Here is a 16,084-nt window from a genome sequence, read left to right on the forward strand (position 1 = left end):
CTAACTCCCAGTCCCGTGCTACCCCTTCCCACCACCACATTGTTAGAGGAGATGATGGGAAATTCTCAATGAATTTTATTTTCCACCTTTAATTTTTTAAAAGAAAATATGACGTCCTCTTCAAATACACTCCGGATCTCAAAGCAGAGACGGGCAATGGCAAATATCTCCCCAAAAAAGAGAAAAAGATGTAAAGGCTGATGAATGAGTATAGTCAAAGGGGCTCAAAATGAGCAGACTCTTAGCAGTAAAAGTCAAGACACGCTTCTAGATTCATTAAACAAGTTATGGAACATCGAGAACGTTGACTTTCACTGCTTTATCTGGTCCAGAATGAGTGGAGTCAGATGATAAAGTACCAACAAAGTAAAGGCAGGTGTTGTCACATCTGTAAATGGAAAGAATTTCTAGAAGCCATCATGAGTACGAATGAAATTCAAGGCTTTGACATTGGACTTGTACAAATTATTTAACCTCCCTGAGCTCAAGCTTCTCTGTCTGTAAAACAGGGTTAATACCACCTACCCATCAGGGTGTATGCAATCATTTCCTGGGATACCATATCCAGCATACGCAGCACAGTCTGCCCACAGTATACATTAATTAATGCTTATCCCCCTATCTTCCAAGGTTTCTATAATTTCTCAAAGCCTGTAGTTCTGCGGTTCTAATTTATCTGGACTGTAACTGAGTCTTTCTTTTTTTTTAAAGACTTTATTTTTCCTTTTTCTCCCAAAGTCCCCCAGTACATAGTTGTGTATTTTTAGTTGTGAGTCCTTCTAGTTGTGGCATATGGGACACTGCCTCAGCATGGCTTGATGAGCGGTGCCATGTCCACGCCCAGGATTCAAACTGGCGAAACCCCGGGGCGCCGAAGCAGAGTGCGCAAACTTAACCACTCGGCCATGGGGCCGGCCCCTATAACTGACTCTTATAAGCCATGTGTGTTCCCTAAGTTTCTTAGATGCTGTTATGTCCCCTGACTATAAATTCAATTATTTTGTCATTCAAAAAATAAAATGAAATAAAACATGTGCATGAAAACTTACACATCCAAGCATTTTTCTTCAAAAGCAAACATTTGAAACCGCTATTTAAAAATGACCTTCACAAATATATTAGTATAAGTAGCAGATCAACCACTTATAAAGCTCGTATGGAGGTCAAAAGACAAAAGAACTAAAATCACCTATATCTACAATAGGAGGTTAAGGGATACACAAAATTAAAAGAGGTAAAATATTATGTCAAAAACATAAATGTGGGGGGAGGGGTAGTAAAAATGTAGGGCTTATAGTATGAGGTCAAACTTAAGTGACCATCAACTTACAGAGATTGCCATACACATAGGTTGTTATATATGAACCTCATGGTAACCACAAACCAAAAATCCATAATAAAGAGAAAGGAAACCAAACATAACACTAAAGTCATCAAATCACAAGAGAAAAGAGTAAGAGAAGAAAGAAACACATAAGAACTACAAAAACATCCAGAAAAAAGGCAACAAAATGCCAATAAGTACATACTTATAGTTACTTTAGATGTAAATGGACTAAATGCTCCAATAAAAAGATACAGGATGGGGGCTGGCCCAGTGGCATAGCAGTTAAGTCTGCACACTCCACTTCAGCAGCCCAGATTTTGCTGGTTCGGATCCTAGGCACAAACCTACACACTGCTTATCAAGCTATGCTGTGGCAGGTGTCCCACATATAAAATACAGGAAGACGGGCACAGATGTTAGCTCAGGGCCAATCTTCCTCAAAAAAAAAGACATAGGGTGGCTGAATGGATAAAAAAAACAAAAGACCTATATGTATGCTGCCTACAAGAGACACACTTTAGATCTAAAGACGCTTATGGACTAAAAGTGAACAGATAGAAAAAGATATTCCGTGCAAATGGAAACAAAAAGAAAGCTGGGGGTAGCAATACTTATATCAGACAAAATAGACCTTAAAAGCAAAAACTGTAACAACAGACAAAGAGGGGCATTACCTTTGATAAAGAGAACAATCCAACAAGAGGATATAACACTTGTAAATATCTATGCACCCAACATAGGACCACGTAAATATATAAGGCAAGTATTAGCAGACATAAAATGAGATACTGGCAGTAACATGATAATACTAGGGGATTTAAACACCCCATTTACATCAATGGATAGATCATCTAGACAGAAGATCAATAAGGAAATACTGGCACATTACACCAGATGGACTGAAGAGATATATACAGAGCACTCCAACCAAAAACACCATAATACACATTCTTTTCGAATGCACATGGAATATTCTCCAGGATAAATCACATTAGGTCACAAACAAGTCTCAATAAATTTAAGAAGACTGAAATAATATCAAGCTAGAAACTAGAAATCAACTACAAGAAGAAAACTGGAAAGTCATAAATATATGGAGCTTAAACAAAATACTATTGAACAAATATTGAGTCAACAAAGAAATCAAAGGAGAAATCAAAAGTTACCTGGAGACAAATGAAAATGAAAATACAACATACCAAAATCTATGGGTTACAACAAAAGTGGTACTAAGGGAGAAGTTTTAGCAATATAGGCCTACCACAAAAAACAAGAAAAATTTCAAATAAAGAATGTAAGATTACACCTAAAAGGAACTAGAAAAAGAAGAACAAACAAAGCCCAAAATCAGTAGAAGAAAAGAAATAGTAAAAGTCAGAGTCGAAATAAATAAGAGACTAAAAAGGCAATAGAAAAGATCAGTGAAACTAAGAGCTAGTTCTTCGAAAAGATAAACAAAGTTGACAAACCTTTACCCAGACTCACTAAGAATAAAGAGAGCAGGTTCAAATAAATGAAATCAGAAATGAAAGAGAAATTACAATGGATACCACAGAAATACAAAGGATTATAAGTGAATAATATGAAAAGCTAAATGCCAACACATTGGATAACTTAGAAAAAATGGATAAATTCTTTTTACTCATACAGCCTTCCAAAACTTAATCAAGAAGAAACAGAGTATCTAGACTGATCACTAGTAAGCAGATTGAAACAGTAATCAAAAACCTCCTATAAAACAAGAGTCTAGGACCAGATGGCTTCCCTGGTGAATTCTACTAACCATTCAAAGAAGATTTAATACCTATCCTTCTCAAACTCTTCCAAAAAATTGAAGAGGAGGGGAGGTTTCCTAACTCATTCTATGAAGCCAACATTACCCTGATACCAAAACCAGAGAAGAGCAACACAAAAAGGGAAAATTATAGGCCAATATCACTGGTGAAAATAGATGCAAAAATTCTCGACAAAATATTAGAAAATAAAATACAACAATACATTAAAAAGATCATACACCACAATCAAGTGAAATTTATTCCAGGGATGCAAGGATGGTTTAACATCTGCAAATCAATCAATGTGAAATACCACATTAAGAATAAAAATCACATGATCATCTCAATAGATGCAGAGAATGCACATGACAAGATTCAGCATCCATTTACAATAAAAACTCTGAATAAAATGGGTAGAGAAGGAAAGTATCTCAACATAATAAAGGTCATATATGACAAACCCACAGCCAACATCATACTCAACCATGAAAAACTGAAAGCTATCCCTCTAAGAACAGGAACAAGACAAGGATGCCCACTCTCACCACTCTTATTCAACAGAGCATTGAAAGTCCTAGCCAGAACAATTAGGCAAGAAAAAGAAATAAAATGGATCCAAATTGGAAAGGAAGAAGTAAAACTGTCACTGTTTGCAGAGGACATGATTTTATATATAGAAAACCCTAAAGGATCCACCAAAAAACTATTAGGAATAATAAATGAATACAGCAAAGTTACAAGGTACAAAATCAACATACAAAAATCAGTTGTATTTCTATACACTAACAATGAAATATCAGAAAGAGAAATCAAAACTACAATCACAACAAAAAGAACATACCGAGGAATACATTTAACCAAGATGGTGAGAGACCTGTACACTGAAAACTATAAACATTACTGAAAGAAATCAAATAAGACACAAAAATGGAAAATTATTTCATCCTCATTATTTAGAAGAATTAACATAGTAAAAATATCCATACTACCTAAAGCAATCTACAGATTCAATGCAATCTCTATCAAAGTCCCAAGAACATTTCTCATGGAAATAGAACAAAGAATTCTAAAGCTTATATGGAACAACAAAAGACCCCGAATAGCCAAAGCAATCTTGAGAAAAAAGAAGAAAGCTAGAGGCATCACACTCCCTGATTTCAAAGTACACTACAAAGCTATAGTAATCAAAACAGCATGGTACTGGCAGAAAAACAAACACACCGATCAATGGAACAAAACTGAAAGCCCAGAAATAAACCCACATATCTACGGACAGCTAATTTTTGACAAGGGAGCCAAGAACATACAATGGAGAAAGAAAAGTCTCTTCAATAAATAGTGCTGGGAAAACTGGACAGCCACATGCAAAAGAATGAAAACAGCCTACTATGTTACAACCATACACCAAAATTAACTCAAAATGGAATAAGACTTGAATATAAAACCTAAAAGCATAAAATCCCTAGAAGAAAACATAGGCAGTAAGCTCTTTGACACCAGTCTTAGCAGTATCTCTTTGAACACCGTGTCTCACCAAGCAAGGGAAACAAGAAAAAATAAACAAATGGGACTACATCAAACTAAAAAGCTTCTACGTGGCAGAATAAAACATCAACAAAACAAAAAGACAGCCTATCACTTGGGAAAAGATATTTGCAAATCATATATCCAATAAGGGTTTAATATCCAAAATATATAAAGAACTCATACAACTCAACAATAAACAAACAAACAACAAGATTAAAAAATAGGCAGAGGATCTGAACAGACATTTTTCCAAAGAAGATATACAGATGGCCAACAGGCACATGAAAAGGTATTCAACATCACTAATTATTAGGGAAATGCAAATCACCTCACACTTGTCAGAATAGCTATTATTAAAAAGACAAGAAATAACAAGTGTTGGAGAGGATGTGGAGAAAAGGGAATCCTCATACACTGCCAGTGGGAATGTAAATTGGTGCAGCCACTATAGGAAACAGTATGGAGATTCCTCAAAATTAAAAACAGAACCACCATGTGATCCAGCTATTCCAATTCTGGATATTTATCCAAAAAACATGAAAACACTAATTCAAAAAGATATATGCATCCCTATGTTCTTTGCAGCATTATTCACAACAGCCAAGATTTGGAAGCCACCTAAGTGCCCATCAATAAATGAAAGGATAAAGAAGAGGTGGTACATATATACAATGGAATACCACTCAGTCATAAATCTTACCATTTGTGACAACATGGATGGACCTTGAAGATATTTAGCTAAGTGAAAGAAGTCAGATGGAGAAAGCCAAACACCCTAAGATTTCACTCATGTGTAGAAGATAAAAAAACAACAGCAAACAAACACATAGACACTGAGAACAGATTGGTGGTTACCAGAGAGTAAGGGGGGAATGTGGGGTGAGGAGAAGGCAAAAGGGGTAAAGGGGCACATGGGTGATGACAGATGACAACTAGACTTTTGGTGATGAACACAATGTAGTCTACACAGAAGTCGAAATAAAATGTTCTATGCCTGGAATTCATATAATGTTATAAACCTATGTTACCTCAATAAAAAAAATTAAATTAAATTAAAATGGACTTCCAATCCAGTTTATGAACCAGATAGTGGTAAAAATCCAAATTTAATGTCCAAAACCTCATTTAAACTTTCCCTCAATCCTATGAGAAAGATTTCCCAATCGTCCACTGAGGAAACTGATGGTCAAGGAGGTCAAGCAGCTGCTCAAGGTTTTGGGGCTAGTAAATGAACCCAAGTCTTCAAAATCAAGCTCCACAACCCAGGTTATTACTTTTCAGTTTTAACTGTACTATGGATAGCTATTCTGCTAGAGGCAAAAATACACCTAAGAAACTCTTCTACTATTTTCACATTTTAAGGAGCTTTAGGATAAAAAAACCAAGCCTAAATTTTCAAACTAAAAAACTGTGCATATTAGAAGCGGGCAGATCCTTCCTGAACTCCACCTTGCTATTATGTTCTTAAGCAAAAGAAAAAGCTCAGAGCCCAGACACTATACAGAAATCTGCTGGGGATGTGGGAAACAGGCCTGAGAAAGATTAGCAATGAGCTGATATCAGGCCAATTCAAAAACAGAGTTCAAAAGGCTGGGCTCAAGATCAAACGATCGTGGGTAACCCTAGTATGAGCTTCTGAACACTCTTCTGGTGCAACTGTTAGCTGACACGATGTCATGTGCCCTGTGTTCAGAGGTGCACAAACAGACATTTGCTAGCACCTCCTGTCCTTAATAAGGCACAGTATATGGACCTAGCAGGTGTAGGCGCCGAGTTAGAAATGCCTTGAGCTCTCAAAGAGCTCATAAGCTTACTGGAGACCCACTCAAATACACAAGACAGAATGAAAAGTGTGCAAAGCACAAGTACATGCAATGTCCTTTTAAGGGTCTGGAAGAGCTCTGCAGATGATGACTTCTAAACTGAGCCTGAATACCCAAGAGGATTTCCATGTATAAAGAGGAGGAAAATAGGCCCAGGGAACACGATGTGCTAAGGCCTTGAGGAGGATGAGTTCAGGGTGTTCCTGGGAAAAGTGACTAATCTGGTGAGGCCAGTGGCAAAGAACATGGAGGGACGCGGTGGGACATGAGGCTGGAAAGGAATGTTGCGGCCAGAACATGGAGGACTTTGTGTGCCAGGCTAAAATACTTGAATCTTGAGACTTGTGGGTATTGCATTTGGGGAAATGACACAAGAGAAAGCTAAATGCTGTCCCTTTAAGAATTGAATCCCCTTTCATGGTCAGCTTCCAAGCCTAGCAGGGATGGGAGTGTCTACAGGAGAGCTCCTCTGAAGGGACCCTTTCTCTGTAGCCCCACCCACAAGAAGTCAGACAGGTAGGTGGCTTTCACACTTGCCCCAAACTCATACCTTGACCCTTTCCTCTAATCTAGAACTCTCACCGATGGAAAAGCCAGGAAAGAGACCAAATCTCATGCTCCAAGCAGGATTCCCACTCTGCCTCAGGGAAATGCCAGAACTACCCAACTTGACGAATCAGAAGAACAGAGGCTGCACACAGGCTCTACCTTCTTTCCAGTTACTCAAGAAGCAGGAGCAGGAACCCTAACCCTAACCCATACCATGTGTGCCCAAAGCTCCATATCACAGAGCTCCTGGCCAGGCCTGGCACTGCATGACCAGGGCCTTCTACTAGTAATGAGCCTGCACTGGTGTCATCAGTTAGTGTGTGTGGAACCCTTTCCTTTAAAGAAGCCTTTGCAGCAGGTCCCATATATCAGAGGCACAGGCAAGATGTGATTCCCTTCCTGCTCTTAAGGAGCTGCCGGTCTAGAAGGAGAGAGAAGACAGAAACGAAGTAGGAGTTGGTAAGTGCCATAGAAGAAGCAGAGATAACAACACAGATCCTCGTAACAACCCTGTCACTTGGTGTGAGTGTTTGAACCCATTTGACAGGTGAGGAAACTTGGGCTCAAGCAGGTTAACTGACCTGACAGATCACACAGCTAGGAAGCATCAAAGCCAAGATTTGAACCCAGACGCCATGCCCATAAGCACCACACACTAATACTCGATTATGGCCCCACAGCCCACTGTCGTGTGAGTTAGCAGAACAGAGAACAAAGAGACCACTTGTAGGGTGGTGGAGCGCGGATGGTGGGGAGCGGATGGTGATCGGAGATTACTTCATTCACAAGATTACTTCATGTGCACAGAAGTTTATAGGAGGAGCAAGAGTTCTACGGATGAAGATGGCAGAGGTCACCTCAGGCTAAAGGAACTAAAGCATGAAGGTGAGAACATGAACTAAAACACGAAGGCGGGAACATGCAGGTGCATGTCGGGGAATGGCAGGGAACGTGGCTGACTCAGGGATGAGCACGCATCAAGGAAGTTCACGGTGGACAGATACTGCTGTCTGGTTGTGATGAGCCCTGGATACCAGGGGCAGGAGTTTTTGCTTAATGCCAAAAATACTAGGAAAATATTATGAATGACAAAATACGTGAATTTACAGTCGGGCACATACAGCTGAATATACTGGGAAACTAATAAACGTTTCAAAGCAGAACCATGCATGTTTCAGCTTTACTGAGAATTCTGTCTTCCAGTGCTAAAGCCATGCATTAACCTTTCAGGACCTGGGCCAGGGTCAGGGTCAGGCATAATGGGCCTTCAGGTCCTTTCAGGTCAATGTACAGAGGGACACTGGAACCTGGAGGTTAGGACTTCTAGACCTATTTCGTAGATCCTGACCTATTTGAGAAGAATCCCTACAGCTCATTGAATAAATTACAGGCCCAAGCTGGAGCATGAGTACCCCCAATGGGCGAGCAGAGCATGGAGAACAGGAGAAAAGTCACATTATCAAAAGACCTGCACTTGATTCTTGGATTCTCCATTAATTAACTTTGGAATCCTGAGCAAGTCACTTCCTCTTAACAAAAGCACAGTTTCCTCATTTGTAAAATGGAAACAAAATAATCATTCTTATAACGCGAGGTTCTTGTGAGAATTAACAAAGAATTTGTGAGATTAAGCATAAGGATATGTGTTCCTACATGCAGGCCGACACACGTTTCGAATAGGTGCTCCCCCGGACAGCCACCACTTTGATAGGAATAATATGAAAACTGCCCAACTCTCCTGGTGAAGTCTCTAAATCTGGAGTTGTCAACAATTTCCCCTCCACCCCACTGCTGAAAATTGAGCTGTATTTCCCAGGCAAGTCGTTACATCTTTTTGTGCCAAATTGTTTTCATCTTTTAAATGACCCAGTAATCCCACTTTGGGCAATATACATAAGGGAATAATCCAAAAGGAAAAAAGAAGGCAATTTGTTCGGAGATGTTATTCATAGTGCTATTTCTAGCTTTTTATATATCCCTCTATTATAGCACTTATCTCACTGTGCTGTAATTATCCACTCCCCTTCCATACGCCTCCAAATTATCTTTGAATCAATCCCCAGCGCCTAGCACAATGCCTGGCATACAGTAAGAACTCAATAAATGTACGCTGACTAAATGAATGGGTAACATGAAAGAAATTTTAAAAGAAATTCGAAATGAACAAAAACAAAACATTGTTTTTAAGAGATGATGTTAAAGAGTTTGAAAAAAAATTAGTAACTATATAGACTGCAAACTATTGAAGAGAAACATGAGGAAGCCTCAGGAGGGAATTTATGACCTACTTTATGATCTATATTTATGATTTATGATTTAATTTATGATCTCTGAGCATCTCTAGGCTTAGGCCAAGTGTAGTATAAGACAGCCATGAGACATCCAAGAGCATGCGGTCATATGTGAGGTCACTTTGGCCTGGTGGCCAGAGCACAAAGTTCGATCTGGAATCTTGGGTTCCCAACCTGACTCAGCCACCACCTCCCATTGACTAAATCGTCTAACTTCTTTGAGACCTATTTCTTCGCTGAAACAGGGAGCATTTACAAGAAAGCCTAGCCCATTAAAAGGAATTACAGGGGGCAGGCAAGAGCCAGCAAGTATGAATTCAAATGTAAATGAAACAGAAGGGCTGGGAGGTGCCCTGGGACCAGGGTCCTCAAGTCAAGACGGGGCTTTGAAGCCGCAGCTCTTCTAGGCTCTCTCTGAGCCTGCTAGACCCATCTCACAGGGTGGTGGAAGGCTCCTCACCAGGGAGTTTACGGGAGGCAGGAAATCTCTGTACAAGAACAGAGGACACATCAAGGAAAAACAATATGTTAAATACGGCCCATAAAGTCAACATCACTCCGAATGTTCTGTCTTCTTGGTGGGAAAGAATGCTTCACACAAATACCGAGGGAGAGCAAAGGAAGCAGTGCGTTCTGCAGGGCTTATTTTGGGGCGTTCCAGCAGCTCTCAGCCAGGAAGTCAGAGGCAGGAAGCCACTGCCCTCCGTTCCTTGGCCAGAAGCTCAAGGTTAGAAACCAAAGCGGGGAGCACACAGACTCGTTAGTTCAGATCAGCTGCAAGTCTGTGCACCCCCCAATGCATGTGTTTTCACCTCCGTCAGGTCTCCCAGATTCCGGCCCACTGAGCTTGACATTGCTCTGAAGGAAACAGCACTTGACATCCTGTACACAATCCCTCCAAAACATGTCATGAACCCATCTGCTTCTCTCTGGCCTGACTTCTATCGCCCTAATCAAAGGTCCCACCACCTCTCACCCAGATTATTGCCAGAGTCTCCTCCTAACCCTCTTGCCTCTTTTACTCTTGCCCACCTCCTTGCAATCCATTCCCCAGCGCAGCAGCCAGCATGATGCAAGCAAAACAGCTCAGATGCTTCCCATCACACCCAGACTCGGGTCCAAGCCCTTTCCCTAGCTCACTAACACCTACTAGCCCTGCCCTGCGCTCCTTTCATGCTTCTCCCCCTGCAGCCCACAAACTCCTAGCACACTGGGCTCCGGCTGTTCCTCAAACACAAACTCGTTCCCACTCCACAGCCCTGGCATTGACCATACCTTCTGCCTGCAATGCTCTTCCCTCTGACTTGTACATGGCTGGCTCCTTGTCATTCCGATCTCAGCTTCAACATCACCTCCCCAAGCCCTTCCTCCATTTGCTCACCATCTGAGTGCCCTATGTGAATCCTCCTAAGTGTCACTTATCATTGCTTAGGAGTGTCACTTATCATTCTCTCCTATTTACATGTTCATTTACTATCTGCCTCCTCCACACACCACTACCAGAATGCAAGTTCCAAGGGATCACCATTTCCTGTGTCTTTTTCTTTGCTCTAAACCCAGTGCTGGACCAGCGCCCAGAACACGACAAGGCACATAAATGGGAATCCGATAAAGATTTAATAATATCAGGTGAATACATGCCACAAATGGAAGAAACCTTCCAGCCCACCTAAGGGCCAGTAGCCCAGCACCATGGCTAACATCCTGGGCATTGACTCAGACACGGATCACTACAGCTTGCACTCAGGAGCTGGAGGAGTTTGGGCACATTCTCCCACTTCTCTAGACTTTCCTTTTCTCAAGTAAAATGGGGATAACAGCATGTGCCTTCTGGGAGTGCAAGGAGAACTGAAGGAGGTAAATCACGGAGACGCCTAGTGTAGGGTTCAGCACAGATGAAATGTTCACTGTCATCAACAGCAACCCCATCTTCCAGGTGGAAAAACTGAGACTCAGAAAGGAGTAATGCATCATCACCCACATTAAACAGTGACTTAGCAGCAGAGCCAGGTCAGAAATTCCATCTTCAGCCTCTGCCCACTGCTCTGCAGACCAGCTGTTTCTTAGACATAATAATGAAAATACTTGATATCACACCACTGATTTATATATTTCCTGCCTTGTTCCAGAAAGGATCTAAAGTACCTAACAAAAACAAAATCATGAACTGCGTGCATCTTTTAAGTGAGAAATTTGGGGAGGGAGATGGAAAAATAAAGTGAAAGAAAGGGAGGAAAAAATAAGAGCCATTTGCTAGAGGTGGGCTTCCAATTTAAGCTTTCCAGAGGCCAATACAAAATAGAGGAAAAAACCTGTGTATGGTCCTTTGGAACACATGTTAATGAAATGTCACAGCCACGTGTGAGGAGGTGTCACAATCCAGTTCAGAATCACCCTGGCTTGTCACACTCTTGCCAGCTAAAATCCAATACCTGCTTACTCCTGATCACATGCACACTAAGTCAGACTATCTGGGTTCAAATTCCAGCTCCATTACTGACTGTGTGACTTTGGGCAACTTACTTAACCCCTCGAAGCCTCAGGTTCTTCCTCTATAATGTGAAGGTGAAAAATAGTACCTGGATGGGTAAGTAAAGTATGGTATATACAAACAAGGGAATATTATTCAGCCTTAAAAAGGAATGAAATTCTGACACATGCTACAACATGGATGAACCTTGAGAACGTTATGCTAAGTGAAATATGTGAGTCAGTCACAAAAGGACAGATACTGTATGATTCCACTTATATGAGGTACCTAGAGTAGTCACATTCATACAGACAGAAGGAGAATGGAGGTTGCCATGGCTGGGGGGAGGGGAGCATGGGGAGTTGCTTAAATAGGCACAGTTTCAGTTTCACAAGATGAAAAGAGTTCTTGAGATGGATTGCACATGTGACTGTACTTAGCATTACTGAGTCATACACTTAAAAATGGTTAAGATGGTAAATGTTATGTATATTTTACCAAAATTTAAAATAAAATTTTTAAAAAAATACTACCTATTCACAGGTAGCTGTAGTAGCAACTCAATGATTTAGGTCACGTGCTTAGCCCATTGCTCGGTGCCCAGGAAACAATCAATTGACATCAGTTGTCCTTATAAACAGGAGCAGCATTCACATTGGTACTACCAACCCTCACCTCTCAGTACCCGTGTCTGTCAGCACCACAGCAGGAAAACATCCCAAGCCATCATGCTTCCAGGCAGCCTCCTCCCGCCTCGTGGGCAGGGCATACAATCACGGCCCAGCCACAGGTCACGGAGGAGGAGACAGGCTGCATGGAGGTTCCTGGGAGTCCTGAGCAGGTTCCTGCCTCCACACAGCAGCTTAGAAAGCTGCTTCCCTGCCCTGCCACACTGACCAGGAGAAATGCAGGTCTGAGAGCACTTTCTCTACTCTATTAAAATCTGCCACCTAATGCCACTGGCATCAAAGTGCTTCCCCAAAACACATCTCCATTGTCTTCCCTGCATTGGCAAAAGGGCCCCCCATGTTGATCGGAAACTGAATTGACAAGAGAGTCACTCGTTATGGTCATATAACATCTGGTAGACTGTAATAAGGTGGAGCCCTCTCAGTCTGTGCTGAATGCTGCCATTGCATCAAAGAAAGCTAAAGGGGTGTGTGTGTGTGTGTGTGTAAAATCTATTCAGAATCAGCGCTCACCTTTGAATGAGAGGGCATAATACCCCAGAATTCTTGCAGCTTCAAGAATATCAGTTGAGGCTCAGATGGAAAGCCCTGATCAATTTCTTTCAAAGCCCGTGCATAATTTCTACCGCCATCGATGAAACTGAAATAAAGGTCTCCACTATTCAGTTCTGCCTTTTGGACAAGCTATCATCCATTTCAGGAAAAGAAAAGATACAGGTAGCAAAGCACATCAGAAGGTAGCAGCTCACATTCAAACAACATTCACATAACTGAAAGCAGAAAAAGGTGAGGAGGAACCAAAAAGGGAGAAAAAGTAAAATTTTAAAAACAATGCATTCAAGCATCTGAGTCCAGGTAACATGACAGAAAAAGGTCTGACCTGGGAGAACTTTGCTCCCGTTCTCGATTTCTCACCAAGCAGATCAGTAAGTGTGGGCAAGTGGGGCATCTCTGAGTCTTAATTTCCTCCTCTGCAAAATGGGCATCTTCCCTGCCTGCCTGAAGGGGCAGCTGAAGTGTAGTGGAAGGAGGAATGATTGGGAGGGACAGGATCTGGGTCCTAATGCCTCCTAATTAGCAATGTGTCTGCAAGGCAAATTAGTTGCACTCTCTGGCGCCCACTGCCCATTATCACGCTGTAAAATGAGACAGATGAACTGAATAATCTGAGACTCCCTCCAACTCTGACAGTCCACAGATCTACACAACGTCCCACACACCAGGTATTGATTCCAGCCTGTGGATGCCGTCTAAACGCTATACTGCAACACTGCATACTCTTACGTTCAACCATAACTCTGCTTTTTAAGCTAAACCTATCCCTCCCCAGTGTCCACGAACATCCCTTCTGGCTTGTTGCTTTAGCCGGAAGAATCAGACAGATGACAACACTCCCAAACCATCTCTCTGGCCAACTCTAGGCCTCAGGTAGGAGGAAATCTGTCTCATTTTTTTATATACAAATAGAATTTTTCCCCAGGCAGAGCCCCTCTCTAAATCCCACTGGAGAACTCAAGTACTCCCCTGGGAAAGCAGCTGTCCACACCCCAAATTAAAGCGACCAGTGCTCTCAGCAACGTGTCCCATTACCATGCAGGCAAGCCGGCCCTCAGGGCTGTAAGCCCCGGGTCTGCGAGCAGAAATGCCATTCGTTCCGGCAATAATGATGTACTCACGCGATGTCAGGCCCCACAGGCAGCTGGCCCTCCGCTGGCCCTCACTCCCTCTCATCCACCCTGAGTCCCACTGCAAGGAGGTGGTCCTGAGGCCCGAGGGGAACAGCACTGAGATATTCTACCCTCGGCTTCCAGAACTAGGGGCAAAGGAATGGAGGGGGAGGGGGTGGTGGCGGGGGTGGGGGGGCGACTTTGTTTCTGGAAACAAGAATTCAAATCCTGCTTCTAAACCCTGAGTCACCTCCTTCCCTTCCAATAGATCAGCGTGGTGGGTAAACATTTCCATATATGGAGAGGCAGGCTGGAGGATGTCAGAAAAATCACCCTTCTCTCCTCTGGCCCTTGAAGAACATGCCCCACTTAAGACAGAATTCCTTACTCGGAGTAAATGATTAACCCCAAAAGAAGTGGAGTCTTAACTCTGCCACATGCCCCCCTGTTACAGAGAAAAGTCTCTCCCGCCCAAACAAGGAAGCAACTGGTTTGAAAGGATTTAAATTCACTTTAGGAATGAGGCCACCTAGAATGCAACTACATTTATGAAGTCAGTCTATTAATTTGGGGAAGGTGTTTGGGGGGATGCACCTGAAGAGGTCACCAAGAAGCCAGGCGGCAGTTCTTTGGGTGGCAGACGAGTCCTAAAGCAATCTCCACCCTCGGACTCCAATGCCCGACTCTTTGCCCAAGAGTCCTCCTGGGAACTTAGTTTCGGGTGAGTTCTTCATAGGACAGACACGAGGCAGGAAGACCCAGAATAAGAGCAGACTTTCAGGACAGCATTAGGGGGTTCAGGGGTAGGAGGGTGGAATGCTTAATTTAATTTATAAGATTAATTCCAATCCGAAGGTCCTGTGAAGTGAAGGAGGACCAGTGAAGTCAGTCAGGAATGAATCTGGTCTAAAATGACTCCCGGGGCCAGCCTGGTGGTGTCATGGTCAAGTTCGCGTGCTCCACTTCAGCAGCCCGGGGTTTGCAGGTTTGGATCCCAGGCGTGGACCTAGCACCACTCGTCAAGCCATGCTGTGGCAGTATCTCACATAAAACAGAGGAAGATTGGCATAGGTCTTAGCTCAATGACAATCTTCCTCAAGCAAAAGGAGGAAGATTGGCAACAGATGTTAGCTCAGGGCCAATCTTCCTCACAAAAAAATTTTAAAAATAGGGGTGGGCCCAGTGGCTCAGCAGTTAAGTTCTCATGTTCTTCAGCAGCCTGGGGTTCACCAGGTCATAACCCGGGTGCAGACATGGCACTGCTCATCAAGCCATGCTGTGGCAGGTGTCCCACATAGAAAGTAGAGGAAGATGGGCACGAATGTTAGCTCAGGGCCAGTCTTCCTCAGCAAAAAGAGGAGGATTGGCAGCAGATGTTAGCTCAGGGTTAATCTTCCTCAAAATAAAAATAAATAAAAAATAAAAAAATAATAATAAAAATAAAAACATAAATGACTCCAGACTGAATTAGAGGATGAGAAAGAAGAGAGATGAGCAGCTGAGGAAAATAGCAAAGTGGGAAGGAGGGATCTGCTCAGAGAAGGGAAAGCACATCTTGGCTTCCCAATGTTCTAATTTCTTAGCGTGATCTTGTTCTACTGTAGGCTATAAAGGCTTCTATAGGTCAGATGAGCCATTTTTCAGAATCATCACCTACTTCCTGACTTTTGGGCTTGCCCCATGAGGCTGCTGGTTCTCATTCTCAGGGAATCTTCAAGCAATGAACAGCACTGGTCAGAGTGTGAGGGGACCCAAGCCCTAAGCTCAGAAGAGGCACTCCTTAAGATTTTGGACAAATCAGTTTTCCTCTTCTAGCTTATATTCTCTCATCTACAAACTGGGTAGATATCCCCAAATTGTCCAACTATGCGCTCTAAAAGCAGCTTCTACTTGGTCTATCCAAATAGTCGTAACATTTATTTTGATTACTTGTTTTATATTTTTGCAAGCACGCCACAAGTACTTG

General features: G+C 42.3%; 1 protein-coding gene across 7 annotated transcripts in view; it reads right to left on the minus strand.

Annotated features, from left to right (window-relative positions):
- Positions 1–16,084, minus strand: part of LPP (LIM domain containing preferred translocation partner in lipoma) — a 653,489-nt gene that overhangs the window by 582,404 nt on the left and 55,001 nt on the right. The window contains exon 1 of one of the 7 annotated variants that reach the window (XM_046658567.1): positions 14,128–14,254. The exons of 5 other annotated variants lie outside the window; for them this stretch is intronic. The gene's annotated coding sequence lies outside the window, so the exon portion shown is untranslated. Of the gene's footprint in view, positions 1–14,127; positions 14,255–16,084 lie in introns of those variants that run through there. One more of the 7 variants, XM_046658569.1, reaches the window with a different exon arrangement.

Source organism: Equus quagga, chromosome 4, assembly GCF_021613505.1.
Source record: "Equus quagga isolate Etosha38 chromosome 4, UCLA_HA_Equagga_1.0, whole genome shotgun sequence".
NCBI classification, from domain to species: Eukaryota; Metazoa; Chordata; class Mammalia; order Perissodactyla; family Equidae; genus Equus; species Equus quagga.